Source organism: Castor canadensis, chromosome 13 (assembly GCF_047511655.1).
Source record: "Castor canadensis chromosome 13, mCasCan1.hap1v2, whole genome shotgun sequence".
Classification (NCBI taxonomy): Eukaryota; Metazoa; Chordata; class Mammalia; order Rodentia; family Castoridae; genus Castor; species Castor canadensis.
The window spans coordinates 59,121,218-59,140,582 of NC_133398.1; positions in this window are offsets into that span (position 1 = coordinate 59,121,218).

Here is a 19,365-nt window from a genome sequence, read left to right on the forward strand (position 1 = left end):
TTAAGGTAGAAATTGCATTTTAACATCCTGATGAAAAGGTCACAAACCATTTCAACCAGTTCTTCCCTTTTTCAAAAGGAACCAGATACTTCTATGAAGGAGACAGTGTACTTATCAATACTGCTTGGTTGAACTTGGTGGAAGGACAACTTATCAATCAGGGTCCAATGAGACATGACAGCACATTCAAAAGGAATAATTGAGGAGAATTAACTATTTACAAAAGTGTGGATAGCTTTGAGCTGCTATCCTCCTGATCTCTGCCTCCTGAGAGGGTGGAATTACAGGCAGGAGCCACCAGCATTCAGGGATAGACCCTGAATTTTTATTTCTATGTTTTTTTTCTGTAAGTTTTGTAGTTCTTTTATATTTAATTAATGGAATATTTTGATACCATAATCTACTGTGTATGTATATCTACTTTTTCCTAGCAATATTTAGGGAAACAATAGTTTTGCCCATTGAGTTCATTTGATTACTTTGAAAATTGACCTACTACAAATTTGAGGGTGAATTTTTAGACACTGAACTTTATTCACTGGTCTGTACATGTGGCCTAATCAATGATATCTGGTTTATTACCATTTTGTAGTCAATTTTGAAGTCATGAAGTTGAGAACTTCAGTTTTGTGTTGTTTTGTAAGATATTGTGTGTTTGTTTGTTTCTTGGACTTACAGCTTACTATGTAGCCCAAACTGGCTGTGAACTTGCATACCTCCTGCCCTGCTAGGTTTACATACCTGTGACTCCACATCTGGCTGTACAAGATTCTTTTGAGTGTTCTTGTTTTCTTCTATCCTTATGCATTAAAATCAACTTTTTAAATTAAAAAACCATGTGGATAGGATTAAGCAAACCAAAAAAAGACTAGCGATGGCCAGGAAGAGAAAGGAGATGGAAGGTTTCTCATGATCAGTGTGAGCTGATGTTAGGAAAGGGCTTTCTCCACAAGGGTAGCCTCTGCCTGAGGACTGAAGTATAAAACCACCAGTTTTTCTTTATCCTCCATCTTGTATTTTGGGCCAGTAAAATTTTCCTTTGGCCAAAGAAAACTAAAATCCAGAGATCCAAATAGCTTGATATTGAATTTCATAAAATTCAGTCTCCTACAGCAATGCACAAGGTGATGTAATGTCAAAAATACACCAACAAGGACAAATAGAGAATATTAAGAATAGATACAAGAGTACTTGCTAGAAAAGTATCAATAATTTATAGGATAAAGCTATCTTGAAGTCAATGACAAATGTGTGAATATTTGTTTTCATTAAATATAATTTGAAACTTTCAGAGAGTCTGCATAAGATCTTATCAAAAATAAAGTTTTTGAAGTATGTTTTGAGCCATTTCTGTATCATGATGAAATTGAGCAGTATAGGAATTGTCATGACTGCCAGACAAGAGTCTTGCTGAAAACATGTTTGTATTCTATGTTCTGTAGGAGAAAAAGGCAAGAGAAGAGTCAGAATGGGGACATAGAGTGTATGATGTCCAAGTTTGGCAGACAGTATTGGCAGAATTGTGGTCAACATATCCATATTGATTGCCAGATACCAGAATGTGTAACCCTGCAGCATTGCCACTTGAGGCTTAATTGTCCTAAGTCTTGTTAAGAATGCCCATAACTCAGGATTATGTATACTCACAGGTCCAGAGGAGGAACTTGGTAATGGATCAAGCAAAGGAGATGAGAAGAGATCTTGGCAAGGAGACAAAACTCAGAGGAATCTGGAAATAGGTAGTGACAGAAAAAGTCTATGAAATTGTTCATTGACCATTAGAGAAACCCATCACAGTAGCACGATTAATATCATGCAGATGGTAGGGAGATAATAGAAACTCAATTCCAAATCTTTTTGTCTCAAATCAAAATTCTTTCTGTTGTAACATATGGCCTATAGCAAAAAAGAAATAAAGATATCATCAATTAAAATGCATCAACTTTAACAAGTCTGGAAGTTTCCCCTAGCAACAGAATCTATTTCCACCATAGCAACATTATCATGGTTATGTACCATGTACAACTAACAATCCAGTCATAGTATATCACAACACATCTGGTTGAAATGGAAATACTTTGACAATTGATTTGGTCTTTAAGATGATCTATCAAAGATTTAAATTATGAAGCAGATGTTTTTATATCTTAAAGAAGCTATATCCAGAGAATTGTTTTACTACCACAGCTACAAACATTTATTTCCTGAAGAGGCACAAGCAAAAAATTAAGTTACTGGACTTGCTACTGAAAATACTTTTCTATAATTAGGGAATTATATAAGATCCATTGATCCCTATTAACGATCATAGTGGAATACAAAATGATTTAAATTTTGGAACAAAACTCTTTGGTTAAAATCTTACCTCTATTTTGGAGTTAAATGATGTGTGATTTTCAGTTTATTTGAGCCTAATTTCCCCTGATAAAAAGTAAGATTCTGGTAGTGATTTCACTTGATCATTTCCTAATCCAGAGAGCCTATGAAAGTGTTTTGAACAGGACCTGGCTGAAACTGAGGAGGGGAGGGAGGGAAGGGTGGGGGAGGGGGGCAGAGTGGAGAAATGACCCAAACAATGTATGCACATGTGAATAAATGAACAACAAAGAAAAATAAAATTGAAAAAAGAAAGTGTTTTGAGATGTGTGGGATTTATAGGAAGACAAATTTAATTTCTAAATGTATAATTTGACAACAATGCCTCACTACACTGGTTGATATTCTGACCCCTCTTTCGAACACTCTATCTAAGGAATTTGTCCTATAGGTACAACAATGTCACTGCAAAAAGTTAGATGTTTTGACAAAATTTATTAATATAATGTCTGAAAACTAAAGTACAATGTGCTGTGTATACTTGGATATTCCATTAACTTCTTTCCTTTCCTCACATATGAGATGATATGGCTCTAACTGATCAGAGAAGAAGATATGACAGAGCACGTGAATCACAGGAAGATGCTCCCTTAGTCCTCATCATCATTATTGAGCACTGCTATGGTACAAACCTTAGAGTCTGATTCTATCTCTACCATAATTTCATTGCAGAAAACGTGCTTTTGTCATCTGTTTCACCTACACATTTCTACACAGTGATGTTATTTGGGCATTTGTGTGCATTCTTTCAACACGGAAAGGTCAGAATATCAATCTCAGGAAACTTACATCCTCTATTGCAGCTACACTTGTCACATTGAGACTGGAGCATGCTATGTATCCAAGCCTATTGATGAACTCAAGACAGAATGCATGTGTTTCTCCCAAAGGATTCTACTTTAGTCAGTTAGGAGGAGTCCCTTTCCATCACTTGGTTAAATTAATTATAGTTTTATCAGAGTCCATTTATCATATTCTTGTTGTGGCATTTTTAAATTCTTCCTATGAAAACATTTTCCAATTGAAAGTGTGTTCAGCTCAAACACGTAACCTATTGCTTTTTAAATTTTTTATTGTGTTGGTGGTACATTGTGGCATTTGCAAAATTTCTTACAATATATCAAATATATCATACTTCAATTCACTTCCTCCATCATTCTCTTTTATCTCTCTCTCCCCCCATTCCTGGAATTGTTTCAATAGGTTTCATTTTTCCATTTATATACATGTATACACAGTATTTGCACTATATTCACCCTCCTACATGCTTTCCCCACACCCTTCTCCTCTTACTGCTACCACACCCCCTAACAAGACCTGTTCTGCCATCCTGTTCTCTGATTTTGTAAAAGAAAAAAAATGACATTTTTGTTTGTTTAAGATAGCTATTTACGGAGTTTTCTTGTGACATTTCCATGTATATATGTATTATAACCCCAATTTTTCTTCTTTCTATCTTAATCCCATTCTTACCATGATTTCAACAGTTTTAAAAATTCTATATTCATTCTTATCTGGAGACTACATCAACTATAATCACCTTCTTAATTTCTTTTACCCTTTCTCTTTCATTTGGGACCTCTACTTTGAGTGGTCTATTGTTGATAATGTTGTATTTGTATTAAGTCTACATTTGACATATTAGAGAAAACGTGCAGATTTTAGTATTTTGAACCTGGGTAACTTCACTTAAGATAATGTTTTCCAGTTCCATCTATTTATCTGCAAAGAGCAAAATTTCAGTCTTGTTTGTGTCTGAATAAAATTCCGTTGTATGTTAATATCACATTTTCTTTTTTTTTGGTTTTATGAATTTTATTTATTTATTTTTTTAAATTTCTTTTATTTGTATGTGCATACAATGTTTGGGTCATTTCTCCCCCCTTCCCCCAGCCCCCTCCTTTTCCCCCCACCTCCTCCCTCTCCCCCACTACCCCCTCGCTTTCAGGCAGAAACTGTTTTGCCCTTATCTCTAATTTTCTTGAAGAGAGAGAATAACATCTTAATCCATTCATCAGTAGTGGGGCATCTTGGCTATTTCCATAGCTTAGTTGTGGAATGATGCTTCAATAAGCATGGATGTGCAGGTGACTTTATTGTAATTTGACAACATAATAAAGGCTATTTATGACAAGCCTATAGCCAAAATCATACTAAGTGGGGAAAAATTGAAACCATTTTCTCTAAAGTCAGGAATGAGAAAAGGGTGTCCAATCTCTCCACTCTTTTTCAACATAGTATTGGAATTCCTGGCCAGAACAATAAGATAGGAAGAAGAGATAAAAGGAATACAAATTGGAAGGAAGAGGTCAAACTATTCCTGTTTCCAGATGACATGATCTTATACCTAAAAGACCTGAAAAGCTCCATCAAAATACTCCTAGACATCATAAAGAGCTTCAACAAAGTAGTAGGATACAAAATCAATTTACAAAAATCAGTAGCTTTTCTATACACCAACAATGAACAAACTGATAAAGAATATAGGGAAAAAACTGTTGATTTTTTTGTATGGCTTCCATATGTTCTCCAGTGATTGCTATTCTGACTTTTTTGTCTTCTTAAGAACCAGCTTGACATTGTGCTCCATCAGTTAATATATTATTTTTCAATTAAAATAAAATAAAACTTAAAAGAACAAATGAAAGGAAGGAAAGGAGGAAGAAATAAAGGAAAGAAGGAAAGAAGGAAGGAAGGAAAGTAAGTAGGAAGGAAGGAAGGAAATTATACAATTCCTCCAATCAAGTAGATGAAACATGAAAATTCTCTTCTATATGTTTCTGGCAATAGAACATATTGCTCATTAAATTGGATATATTTAGATAAATTAGCACTTTATAGGGAGACTCTGCATTTAACAATTACATGAAAGCTTTATTGATCCTTTATCTTGAAACTTTTATTTTCCCAATGAGGAGTTGTGGCAATTTTAACTCTCCTGAAAAGGCTTTGAAATGCAACAACATTAAAGCCATCAGTCTCGTGGTGAAGAAGGAAGATTACATAACTTGCTCTAGATCAAACATTATGTCAGGTGGCAGCATTTAACATAATGATCTCCAGTTCCACCTATGTTGCAAATAATGATATTTTATTCTTTTTATGGCTGAAGAGCACAATCACAGAAAGATGAGTATCAGTTGATCTCATTAATATGTGAAATATAAAAAAGATGATCTCAGAGAAGTTAATAGTTGTATGGTGATTACCAGAGTCTGGGAAGAGTAGAGGGCATGGACAGGGTGGGGAAAGACGTACAAAGTTACATTCAGATAGGAATAAGAAGCTCTAACATGCAATCTTATAGCAGGAACATTATATATTAAAAATGTGTTATATTTTAAAAATCCAGAAGAATGGAATTTGATGAATATTTGAGAAGATATGCTTAACCTGAATTTAAGTATTATACTACATATACATGTATCCAAGCATCACTTGGTATCCCATTTATATACAATTTTAATGCAGAAAATGCATCAGTTAAAATAAAATTGCTTTTAAAAAGTTAAAAACAAGAACGGTGCCAGCTTTCATTGAAGTCCTGTGTTCCAGTTCCCCATCAAATCCAGAATTATTTGCTCCTCTTGTGAACATGTCATGCTAGATTAGAATAGACATCAAATTACTATTTTACATAGTAAAGAGCCACACAACGTTAATGGAATCCCTTGAGAGCAGGACCATTTTTACAACTAGGTAATGCTGTGGGCTCTGGATCCAGATGGACAGCATTCAAATTCCAACTGTGCCTTTGGCAGCTATAAGGCTTGAATTAAGTTATTTTCAACTTTTCTGTGCCTTATTCTTCTAAAATTTTAGATGAAATAAAGATAGCACTAGACTCAAAAGTGTTTAGTGAAGATTAAATTAATTAAAAGAATATGAAACCCTTTACTAAAATATTCTCTGACATATAAGAATCTATTCTATTGTTATTGCAATCTGACATTATGTACACAGTCATAAACTTTAAGCTTCAGTAAAAAGATATGGACCCAAAGTAAGATCTATATTAAGATTTCACAAAATTTTCTTTAAAACAAAAGTTTTAGTTTCATTGTTTAATAGTGAATAAGAAATAACCTTAACAGTATTTTATGTTTATTATTCGACAATGTGCTCAGAGTTGATATTTGAACATGATATACAATAGTTTCCTCATCATTATTTTTTTACATTTATTGCTGCTGTCTGAAACCTGAAGATAAAAGCAACATTAGATGCTGTTTAGTAGTGTTTATTTGTTTTTTTTTTATTTGTAGTGTTGTATGTTTTTACCCTCTGCAGTGCCTTTGTTTATTCCTGCAGAAATAAGTTGTCCTCTATAGTTACTTCCCCTCTGATCAGAAGCAGTATCTGGAATTAACTATAGTAAAGATCTCCTGGCATCATATTCTTCTGTTATTGCTTATCTGGATATGTCTTTACTGTTTTTTATTTTATTTATTTTTTTGTGTGTGTTTTTGTCATTTTTTTATTGTTTTATTATTCATATGTGCATACAAGGCTTGGGTCATTTCTCCCATCTGCCCCCACCCCCTCCCTTATCACCCACTCTGCCCCCTTCCTTTCCCCCCCACCCCCTCAATACCCAGCAGAAACTATTTTGCCCTTATCTCTAATTTTGTTGAAGAGAGAATATAAGCAATAATAGGAAGGAACAAGTGTTTTCGCTAGTTGAGATAAGGATAGCTATACAGGGAGTTGGCTCACATTAATTTCCTGTGCGAGTGTGTTAACTTCTAGGTTACTTCTTTTTGATCTAATCTTTTCTCTGGTTCCTGGTCCCCTTTTCCTATTGGCCTCAGTTGCTTTTAAGGTATCTGCTTTAGTTTCTCTGAATTAAGGGCAACAAATGCTAGCTAATTTTTTAGGTGTCTTACCTATCCTCACCCCTCCCTTGTGTGCTAAAGCTTTTATCATGTGCTCAAAGTCCAGTCCCCTTGTTGTGTTTGCCCTTGATCTCATATGTGGATATGAGGGAGAACATACGATTTTTGGTCTTTTGGGCCAGGCTAACCTCACTCAGAATGATGTTCTCCCATTCCATCCATTTACCAGCGAATGATAACATTTCGTTCTTCTTCATGGCTGCATTAAATTCTATTGTGTATAGATACCACATTTTCTTAATCCATTTGTCAGTGGTGGGGCATCTTGGCTGTTTCCATAACTTGGCTATTGTGAATAGTGCTGCAATAAACACGGGTATGCAGGTGCCTCTGGAGTAACCTGTGTCACAGTCTTTTGGGTATATCCCCAAGAGTGGTATTGCTGGATCAAATGGTAGATCAATGTTTAGCTTTTTAAGTAGCCTCCAATTTTTTTTCCAGAGTGGTTGTACTAGTTTACATTCCCACCAACAGTGTAAGAGGGTTCCTTCCCCCCACCCCAACCACATCCTCACCAACACCTGTTGTTGGTGGTGTTGCTGATGATGGCTATTCTAACAGGGGTGAGGTGGAATCTTAGTGTGGTTTTAATTTGCATTTCCTTTATTGCTAGAGATGGTGAGCATTTTTTCATGTGTTTTCTGGCCATTTGAATTTCTTCTTTTGAGAAAGTTCTGTTTAGTTCACGTGCCCATTTCTTTATTGGTTCATTAGTTTTGGGAGAATTTAGTTTTTTAAGTTCCCTGTATATTCTGGTTATCAGTCCTTTGTCTGATGTACAATTGGCAAATATTTTCTCCCACTCTGTGGGTGCTCTCTTCAGTTTAGAGACCATTTCTTTTGATGAACAGAAGCTTTTTAGTTTTATGAGGTCCCATTTATCTATGCTATCTCTTAGTTGTTGTGCTGCTGGGGTTTCATTGAGAAAGTTCTTACCTATACCTACTAACTCCAGAGTATTACCTACTCTTTCTTGTATCTACTTAAGAGTTTGGGGTCTGATATTAAGATCCTTGATCCATTTTGAGTTAATATTGGTATAGGGTGATATACATGGATCTAGTTTCAGTTTTTTGCAGACTGCTAACCAGTTTTCCCAGCAGTTTTTGTTGAAGAGGCTGCTATTTCTATTTCTCCATCATATATTTTTAGCTCCTTTGTCAAAGACAAGTTGGTTATAGTTGTGTGGCTTCATATCTAGGTCCTCTATTCTGTTCCACTGGTCTTCATGTCTGTTCTTGTGCCAATACCATGCTGTTTTTAGCATTATCGCTTTGTAATATAGTTTGAAGTCAGGTATTGTGATACCTCCTGCATTGTTCTTTTGACTGAGTATTGCCTTGGCTATTCATGGCCTCTTGTGTTTCCATATAAATTTCACGGTAGATTTTTCAATCTCTTTAATTAATGTCATTGGAATTTTGATGGGAATTGCATTAAACATGTAGATTACTTTTGGGAGTATCGACATTTTTACTATGTTGATTCTACCAATCCATGAGCATGGGAGAACTCTCCACTTTCTATAGTCTTCCTCAATCTCTTTCTTCAAAAGTTTATAGTTTTCCTTGTAGAGGTCATTCACAACTTTTGTTAGGTTTATACCTAGGTATTTGATTTTTTTTTGAGGCTATTGTAAATGGAATTGCTTTCATACATTCTTTTTCGGTTTGCTCATTGTTAGTGTATAGAAATGCTAATGATTTTTCTATGTTGATTTTATATCCTGCTACCTTGCTATAGCTATTGATGATGTCTAGAAGCTTCTGAGTAGAGTTTTTTGGGTCTTTAAGGTATAAGATCATGTCATCTGCAAATAGGGATATTTTGACAGTTTCTTTACCTATTTGTATTCTTTTAATTCCTTCTTCTTGCCTAATTCCTCTGGCTAGGAATTTCAGTACTATGTTGAATAGGAGTGGCAATAGTGGGCATCCTTGTCTGGTTCCTGATTTTAGAGGGAATGGTTTCAGTTTTTCTCCATTAACTATAATGCTGGCTGTAGGTTTGTCATATATAGCTTTTATAATGTTGAGGTATTTTCCCTCTATTCCCTAGTTTCTTAGAGTTTTTATCATGAAATGGTGTTAGATCTTGTCAAAGGCTTTTTCTGCATCTATTGAGATGATTAAGTATTTTTTGTCTTTGCTTCTGTTAATGTGGTTTATTACATTTATTGATTTTTGTATGTTGAACCACCCTTGCATTCCTGGGATGAAGCCTTCTTGGTCGTTGTGAATAATCTTTTCGATGTGTTGTTGAATTCGGTTTGCCATTATTTTGTTGAGGATTTTTGCATCAATGTTCATTAAGGTTATTGGCCTATAGTTCTCCTTTTTAGAGGTGTCTTTACCTGATTTTGGGATAGTAGTGTTTATTTGAAATAGGGCTAGAATGGCAGAAATAAAATCAGAAAACTTGCAACAGCTTCTTCAGCTAAAATCATAAAAAAAGTCATCTGAAATTGTCTTTTGAAATGTCTAACAGGCAATGTTGCCTTCTTGAAGACATGAAGTGCTTTTACAAGGCAAAAGTACATTTGTTTTTAACTGCTGGAAAGTTAAGCTGATGAGTCAAATGGAGTAACTCAGCATAAATAAATGATAGTGTAATAATGATTACACTATCCTTCCTTGTAGCAGCTCAAGGCCATTTTACAAATTGTCATTCCTATCTCCTTAATACAATTTTGAAAAACAAAAGCAGATATGTACCTCAAGCTGTTCTAGTAAAAAATATTTGACATGAAGAGATTATTTAATTAGTTTTGCCCCCATTTCAAATCCTTTCCAAACTTCAACAACATCCTGGAAATAAGAGAATCAGATTGGGGGTTTTTATTTGTTCATTTTACCACCTCTGACATTAGGAAAGCAGTTCCCGTTTCCTTCCTAGTTCTTTTTGAAATCTAGCATTTTCCAGGGGGAGGTTAAGTGGCATTCCATGCTTGCTGAGCACATCCACATCTTTCTTCAAAATCACCCCAGAAGAAAGCTAAGATGCTGTCGATTTCTTCATAAAATATAGGAAATAATGGTTTCCCACAATAGGTTATAGCAAATGATTCATTGGAATGAATAGCTTCATGGAGTATGTTCATTTTATTTTAAATATGTTTATAAAAGTGTAGGAATTATGTTTATGAAAAGCCCACAATAAAGAAATATTAAGGTTAAAAGAAACTTTGAAGACCTCTTCATCCAACTATAGATGAGAATCAGTTAAGTGATATTTCTTGCCCAAGTTGGCTATTTTCCTCCTTCAGGCACCTTCCTTTCTTTTTCTCTCCTCTTCCCTCTCTCTCTTTCTCTTCTTTCCTTTGACTTGTTCTGTTCATCTTTTTCAGTAGCCTTTATATCCATTCAAGCAATGACCTAATGAAAGTTCAGAAAGTCACCAGAGAATTTGAAATTCAAAACTGCTTTTTCATCACATCTGTCATGGGATCCCATTTGATCATCTTCTTGCAAGCCTGTGGGAAAACAATTATTTATATTTCAGTTTTTAATTTTTTTCTTTGTCTTGTTTTAATTCATTAATAAAAGTACTGTTAATCCTTCTTTAAGGATTCCCAGCTTTCAATATCTTTATGACCAAAACCCATCAAGCTGATCATGAACAGATTATCTCCACAAATTGAGAGGAAACCATGAAACATTGAGGAAACTGAAATAGCAAGGGTCCAAAAAAGGCCATGAAAATGTTGCCTATGAATCAAGACAAAGCACAGTTGATGAAGGAAATCCAATATACCGTATTTTAGGTAAGTGTCATTTTCTTTCATGTAAGGTTATTCTGTACTTCCCTTTTAATAGTATTCAGTGAAAGGAATTTTCGGTACCTTATCGTATCCAAATGCAATATACTTTTTTTTACTAACACAAAAAACTTTTCAAGTGTGTTGTTAGTGGAGTAATAATACCTCTTTAACTTTGCTAACTCTTCACCTTGATTCTGAGAAGATGAGTGGATGTGAGGGAAATGTGCAACTTTTGGTGCTGGATTTTTCCTCATACATCTACACTGGTAAGCTGAACGGGCACTTTCCACTTATTGCATTTAGTGTCAGGAGGGCCAATACTTTATTAATGCAGAATATCAATTGCATTGCCTCTATCTTCCCATAAACTCCCTAGAAAATAGTGTCAAAGTTTTCAGAGGTGAACTTGAACTTATTAAGTATTTCCCAGTAAAATCTTTACAGAAATTTCTACTAGAGCTAATATTTTAAATAATCAGCTAGCTGTATGTTTACCAAAAATGTGTGAGAATCTATATGCTTGATTCATCAGTATTATTTATGTTGTTTCTGATTTTCATCAAGATCTCACATTTTTCTTCTTACAACTAACAGAAATCTTTATTTTCCATAGCCATTAAACCACAATTCATTTTTAGTCAATTTTCCAAAAAGGACTTAATTAAATATCAGTACACATGCATCAAATTAATAGTCTAAAATTTGCTTATAATTGGTACTGCTTTACATAGGCACAGTTAGTCTAAACAATTGTGGAGAGCCTGGGTGGTTAAATAATAATTTGAATTATGTTTGTTGTAACCTGGGAATAGATGCTCCTAGTCCTTTGGCTCATACAATATTTTTTTATTGTTTACCACAAAAGTCTCCCAAACTTTTGTGGAGATATGGCATTTTTGCCTGCCTCACATGTATTACCCCTGTTATAATAGATGCATCATTTATGCAAGAAATACACTTACTGGTTCTTTACTCAGCAAAAGAAAGGGTATGTGACATAGAACCAGTCCTCAGAGCACCCTAGACATTCTCTAGCACATAAAAGGAAGGAGCACTGTTTTTTTTTGGGCTGTCATGATATGTTATTCACATGATTTAAGGACTTGAGGGAAAGTAGTTTGAAAGGAAATTTAAGGGAGGATTAGTAGAAGGAGGAAGTGTGGTCAGGGAAAGAAAAGGAGTTGGATGAGGATGTGCTAAATTAAGAGGTTATTGCTCTGGGAGTCTAGGGTTTAATCCTATTGGGAAATTCTGGACAATAGTATAGAACACACTGTGAAGTCTGAGGCTGTTCCTGGAAACATTAAATCCCTACACTTGCAGTTTGCCTCCCTCCTGCGCCTGCAGAAGCCCCCAGGCAGAGAGATTGCAGATGCTTGTAGTAACAAGCCCCTGGCATGTGTGAGAACAATGAGTGCCAAAGGAATGTAGGCAGAGAACCAAGAGCTTCTACTACATTGCTAAATTACCAGGAAGAGATTCTGACTGCTAGTTAATGGATCTCTGTGAGTAGTGAATCTACCTGAAATTAACACCAATGCATAAAAAGAAAAACAGATTCGCAGAGAATCAGAAGAGATATAGAAAGAAACTGAGGTTGAATATAAATTGGACCTTTAGGGTCAGCTGTGTTTGAGATCCTAGTCACTTTATCCGGCATATTCTCCTTCTCTCTTTATTACATAAAGAACAATTATACAGTACAATATTAAATGGATAATGAGCAAGGCTGTAATGAGTCTTCATGGCATTCTACCCAAAAAAAGAAGATTCCAAGATGAATGACAGACTTATTTTCAATTTCTCACCCAGATTTCTGTTCCGTGCATTATACTTTTGCTTATACCTTAGGACCAAAGGGTTCAGATCATTTCTCCATCCATAGGGTTCTACAGAACAACTGGACAAAGGGGACTCTGGCATAAGAAGAACAAGTACGCCTTTAAAAAAAGTTATAAGAGGACAAACTCACAATCAACTGTGCATATTCATACAAAATTTAAAAATAAAAATAGTAGTTATAAATAAGATAATAATGTCCACTAAGAATGAAAACATGACTTTTGACACTGGTATCCTGAAGCTCTCTGTTAGGCTGTTTTGTTTCCAACTGCACATAAAAAATACTTGCATAGCATAAACAAAACTCACAAAAAGTCTCTCTAAACATGGTGGAAAGAGAAAGACAAGTGCACTAGCAACCAAGACAGTGACAGCTAGCTACCCCCACTTCTGGCTCACCTCACTGTTTATTATTTCTTTATTCCTGATAACTATATCACTGGTTTAATTTCAGGTCTTCTGGGTTAAATTTTTTTAAGATCCTCAGTAACCAAACTGCCTTCATATCCTGATATTGCTCAATCCCAAACCACACCTATTTCCCTGACCATGCCTTAAATCACAGAGTAAACACAAACACTGACTCATCCTCCAACCTCTCCCCTACAATGACCTCAAGCTCCTCATGGTGCCATTGGTACAAGTCCTCACAGAAAAAAGATAAATTAAACCAACCCTGTATGACTATAGGTATATTTCTGGTGGGGTTTTGCTGGTGGATGTCAACACTAAAAACATAGCAAAAATACAGCACCTAAAATATCTATGTAATGTGTGGTTTAGAGTATAAATTGCAGTTTTATGATATGATTCTCAGTTGCTTGTTAAAAATGAAGTTGGAAGACATGCATGGTGATGCATGCCTGTAATCCTAGCACTCAGGAGGCTGAGGTAGGATGATTCTGAGTTTAAGGTCAGCCTGAGCTACAAATATATATTAAATAAATAAATAAATAAATAAGTTTGGGATGATAAATGGGTTACATGTGATATCAATTTAAATTTTCTATGCAGAAAGAGAAATCAGAAGTGTGGAGCCTCAGATTATTAACCCTAAGGAAAAATATTTTCTCACTTTTGGTACAAATCTGGGCATGTAGTTTGGTAATCAAGGAAATATGGAGATAATAATATTATTCTTATTATCACTAGAATAATAAAAGATCACAAAAGATGCATCTTTTGAGTTTTCCACTACCCTGAAGGCCACATCCTACTTATGTAGTTTTATTTTAATCATTGTAGGCAGTACAGATCAGCAAATTCATATGAAATGACTATTATGTGTTGATTAGTATACTAGGGCTGAGTTCCATGACAAGCAAATACCACTCACAGCTTCAAGGAGATTAGAGGTTAATGAGAGGTAAGAAAGGAACCAAAATAAATATGGATAAATTCACATATATTCAGTGAAATTTTAAACCCTGAGCTATTCTGGTTTTTACAGAGCATCCGTACTTAGCAAAATAATTATATAATTGTAGCTTTCACATCTTTCTCTTAAATGTCATTTTCATGAAATGAATAACACAATTATACATAATGAAAGGAAGTAATTATTAAACGTTGTCAGGTATTTTATATTTTGTATGCCAAGATCCTGGATTGTTTCTAAAGAGAATAAAAAGAGAAAAATCAGTGTTTTGACCATTATCCACAATTCTGGGGTATAATTGGAGAAGATTGTAGGGTATTTTATTATAAAATTCTTCTGAAGACACTGTTTGCAAAACTCTATATGAATATTTTTCCTCTCAGCTTACAACATGCCTCAAAAAAGTGCTGATATTTTTGGCTCCTTTAAGAGGAAATAAAAAAATCCATTAGTACTCTCAACATGTGGGCTCATAGTAGAAGACTCTGAATTTAAGTCCTCCCAACAACCTCTGGCTGCATGTAGAAATTACATGGTCCTGTGGGTGGGATTTACTGCATCACTCCTGAGAAGCAGCAGCACACACACAATGATGGAAATTTGTAAACTGGGTCATCACCTCATATTGATTTCAACAAAATGAATAAACTGCATATACAAAAATTGGATATTGTCCATATTGTAGAAATATCCTTTAAAATATCCCCTGGGCAAAATCCTTAGAAACTGCACATCTACAGTTCCAAGCGATCACTTGTGAGATTTTCTTTTAATCACCTTTTAATAGAATTGGCATTATCATCTAATACAACGAGGCATAACCACTTACAAATATTTGTCAAATGTTTAGTAGAGACCTGGACCATTACAAACATATTTCTCACCAAAAAAAGTAATTTTCATTTTCTTCCCAGATGACAGTGTAGTTATTAGACTCCGTCTCTAAGATGCCTAAAAGCAAATTTAATTAGTCAGTTAAATGAAACTGTCAGAAATTTAAGAAACATTTTTGTAGTAAATTATAGCCCTAGGTATTTCTTAATTTGCTTTGTGTAACTTCAACTAGAAAGTATGTTTATAATATTCTATTTGTTCAGCATGGATGAAGGTCACTTCACATTTACTTTCATCTTTAAATCTCCTGGCCATTTCACAGCTGTTTGAATTTTAATAAGAGGGAACCAGTTTGGAGGATTCATAGAGAGCAAAAAGAGAAAATATAATATCATTTGGCATTTATAAGGTTTATAATAACTCTGCTCTTGGAAACTATGAAACAAGGCTGATGTTTTTGTTTCAAGTCATAAGTTATGGAGATTAATTCTACAGACAAAATTAATAGGTGTAAAGTTATGGTAATTATAATCATGGTAACCAGATATCCTTGTGCATTAAAGTCAGGTCCTATACTGTGGGTCAGAAATGATGTCACAAAATTGTAGTCTTCTATTAAGTGAATATTTTTATGTATCATATTTAAGTGTTGTACTAAAATTATTCAGAATGTCACCCTATAAAGAAATGATATTCCCCTTCCACCCAAAGAAAATTTAGGGAAAAATGTTAGAAGGAGGCCAGTCAGCAACAACACATACAATTATAAAGACTTCTTCATCTAGGAGCTTTTCACCATTCTTATTGTTGCTGTTTTGCCTTTAAAAAAATGGGAGACTGAAAATATTCAATTTTCTCCTTTGACATTTTAAGATTATAAATATACAATTCACTGGAATATTTTTCAGTTACCTACTTTGTTTTGACATCAAATGTCTTTGTGCTTTTTTAAAATCATTTTTAAAATAAAATCCCTAATTAAAGAATTTGAGGTTGAAGAATCTGTGAGAAAATAGTATGAAAATGCAGTAATAAAAGTTAATTATGCCCAAAGAGAAAACAATAGTTGATATAGAAGGAAGCATGTAAACATCTGAGTTCTGATATTAATAATGTGATTTGGGGCAATAGAATTGAGATATGGAAATCAAAAATAAAATGTAATTAGTGATCTCTTAAAATTACTTTTATTTAAAGCTGACTTAAGTGAGAATCACATGTCACCAACAGGACAGTAAGGTGGTCAATAGTTTACTTCTGAAAAATTTATAGTTTATTTAGATTTCTGCAGATCATCAATTTCATCAGAAAACCTAAAGTTTATAAAGATTTTTAAAAAGATAAACCTCTGGATTTGAACTTATAAGACCTGTGTTCAAGAATGAAACCCCTTGTTTTATAACATGACATCAACCTTATATGTTTCTCTCATCCTCTTAGTTATTAGTTTTATTTATATGCCAGTAACTCATTTTATTGGTTGTTTTGTAGTTTGGGTCAAATGAACAGTGAATGTGTACCTGCTTTGTAAAATATGCAATCTTTGTAAAAAAAAATTCTGAGACCTATTTTGTTTGCAATTTGGGGAGGTCATTTGAATATTCTGATATGAATATTTAACAGAAGTTATAGCATTAAGCCTCACCATAGGAGACAGAGTAAATAATCACTCTCAAAAGATTGTTAATAATACCAGTATGCTGCAGTTTGGATGTGGACTGTCCCCGAAGGCCCATGTGTTAAAAGCATGGTTCCCCAACTCCTCCTGCTTTAGGGAAGTGAAAGACACTTTAAGTTAGGGACCTATTGGGACATTTTAGATCACTGAGGGCACACACTCGTCTCTTCTTTTTCTCTTTCAGACCTGCTTATGAAGTAAAGGAGCTTCTTCCACCACCTGCTCCCTGTCAGGATATGCTGCATCTCCACAAGCCCAAAATCAACAAGATCAAACAATCATGGTCTCAAACCTCCAAAACTATAAGCAAGTAAAGCTTTTTCCTTCATAAACTGGCTATCCTAGATATTTTTTATATTAACAGAAAACTGACGAAGGTACGTACAGTCATAGAAATTCCAGAACTTGGGAATCAAGATAAGGACCATTACAACTCTTTGATCTTGCACCAGACTCCAAAGGATCCAGTTGTGTTTAAGTGCAACTAAGGGATAGAAAGATGGTTTCTAACTCATGGAGAAATACAGAAAATAGACAAAGAAACATCTCTTTAGAAACCATATCATGTTGTTAGCATTAATAATTTCTATAATAGCTAATCCTTATTAGACACTTACCACCCGTTTGGAGTGGTTCTAAATTCAACGGCTATCTTAACCTTAATGTTTGCAAAGTTATTCAGTAGGCACTAGTTTACAGATGGAGCAAACGAGGCATTGGAAAGTTATCGCGTTGTCAAAGATGTCATGTCTTCTTTCTTTCTATTTATTTATTTGCTTTTGTTCTGAGACAAAATCTACCTATATAATGCAGGTTGGCAGGCTGGCCTCTAACTTGTGATCCTCCTGCTTCTACCTCCCAGTGCTGGGATTACAGGCATGATCCATCATGCCTGGCAGCTGTCTTTCTTAATCCCTGTTTTAACTGCCTCATTTTGTAAAACAGAGTAATCATTTTTATCTCTTTGTAGCATATTATTTTTGCTATTATTCATTTGTTTTTTTGGTTTCTTCTTGATTATCCAAGGGTTATCAAATGTTATTTAAGTGTGAGGTTTTTTTTTCTCAGAATGGGGAATGAAACAACAGTTATGCACTCTATTTTGAGATAGTGTAATAAAGAGGAAAGAGCATCTCCTCAAAATTGGTTTGAAGTTAGACACGTTTGAATGATGAGTCGTTGTTAAGATGAAATATCACGGCAAATACAGAGTGACTAACACATCACTCCTGAATTAGTAAATGGAGTATGTGTAATTGTGAGTCAGACATACTTGATCAGAGGAAAAGAACTAAAGTTCCAAATCTAAACATCTATACCTAAATGAAAATTCTTTCTTCATAACAAATATGCAGGATTGGTATTTGATGCTATTAAATTAAGTTCTCCTCTGGGAGAATGTTTTGTTGAGTTGAGACACCTCAATTTGTGTATTATAATCCATTGGAAACCTTCATTATGTATCACAACATTCTCAGCATTTGAGAAATGTGTTTTTAGGTTAAATGTGGAGCGTCTCCAAAAAGGCATTCATGTGAAATGATTAAAGAACTTAGCACAGTGCTTGGTTAACAGTGACTAAGAAGTGTTGGCAGTCAGGTGTGGTGGCCTACCCCTCTAGTCCCAGTTATTCAAGAGGCAGAGGCAGAAGGATCTGGAATTTGAGACCAAGCCAGGCAACATTAGTGAGACCCTATCTCAAAAAACAAAATGGAAATAAAATGGCTGGGGAGGTGGCTCAATAGTAGTGCATTTGTCTAGGAAGAATGAAACTCTGGGTTCAATCCCTGGTATCTCAAAAAAATAAAGTTGTTGGCTATTGGTATCATTACCAACAATTAGGTGACTTCTGTGTTGTAGAAACTGTACAACATTGGAATGTAACAGTGAGCAGGAGTTCATGTCCTCGTGTGTTATTGTCTGTAGTTATATTGTCCAGTCTGTAGAAATTAGATTCATGAGGTTATTAAATTTAAATTACCTAAAATTAAGTGAAATCAAAGATTTAGTTCCTCAGTCATACTAGCTATATTTCAAAACCTCAATAGCCACATGGGGTCAGTGACTACTATATAAGAAAGCACACATTAGAAAAACTTCCAATTGTTACAGAAAGTTCTACAGGAAAGGCTAGTCTAGAGACCCAGTCCCCTTGTTTCCCTATATAACACTAAGAAAAGCATCTTGAGGCTTGGTTAAAGGCACTATCTCCATGTTATAAGGTTTCAAATGGAATATTTGTGCAAAAATTAATTATTCTAGAAGGATGCTGGTAGTGCACATACAGTTCTTTTCCTACTGGATTGGTTTGATTCAAAGGAAAACACCTCTATAGAAAAATGATGAGCTTGGTTTGACGGAGCATAATGAAGACAGTTATAGCACCTCAACTTTCTTTTGTAGTGAAAGATACCTGCTGCCACTCTCAGCCAAGATAAGAGCACTTTTCCCAGTCCTCATGAAACATGTCATCCTTCCCTCAGGACACAGTGATAGTTTTAGTAATGACCATAAAACCTAAGCCAAGAGAATGAAATTTAATTCTAGGAATTTCTTTGCAACTATATCATCAGGGTGAAAATGATATAGGATTAGAGCTGCT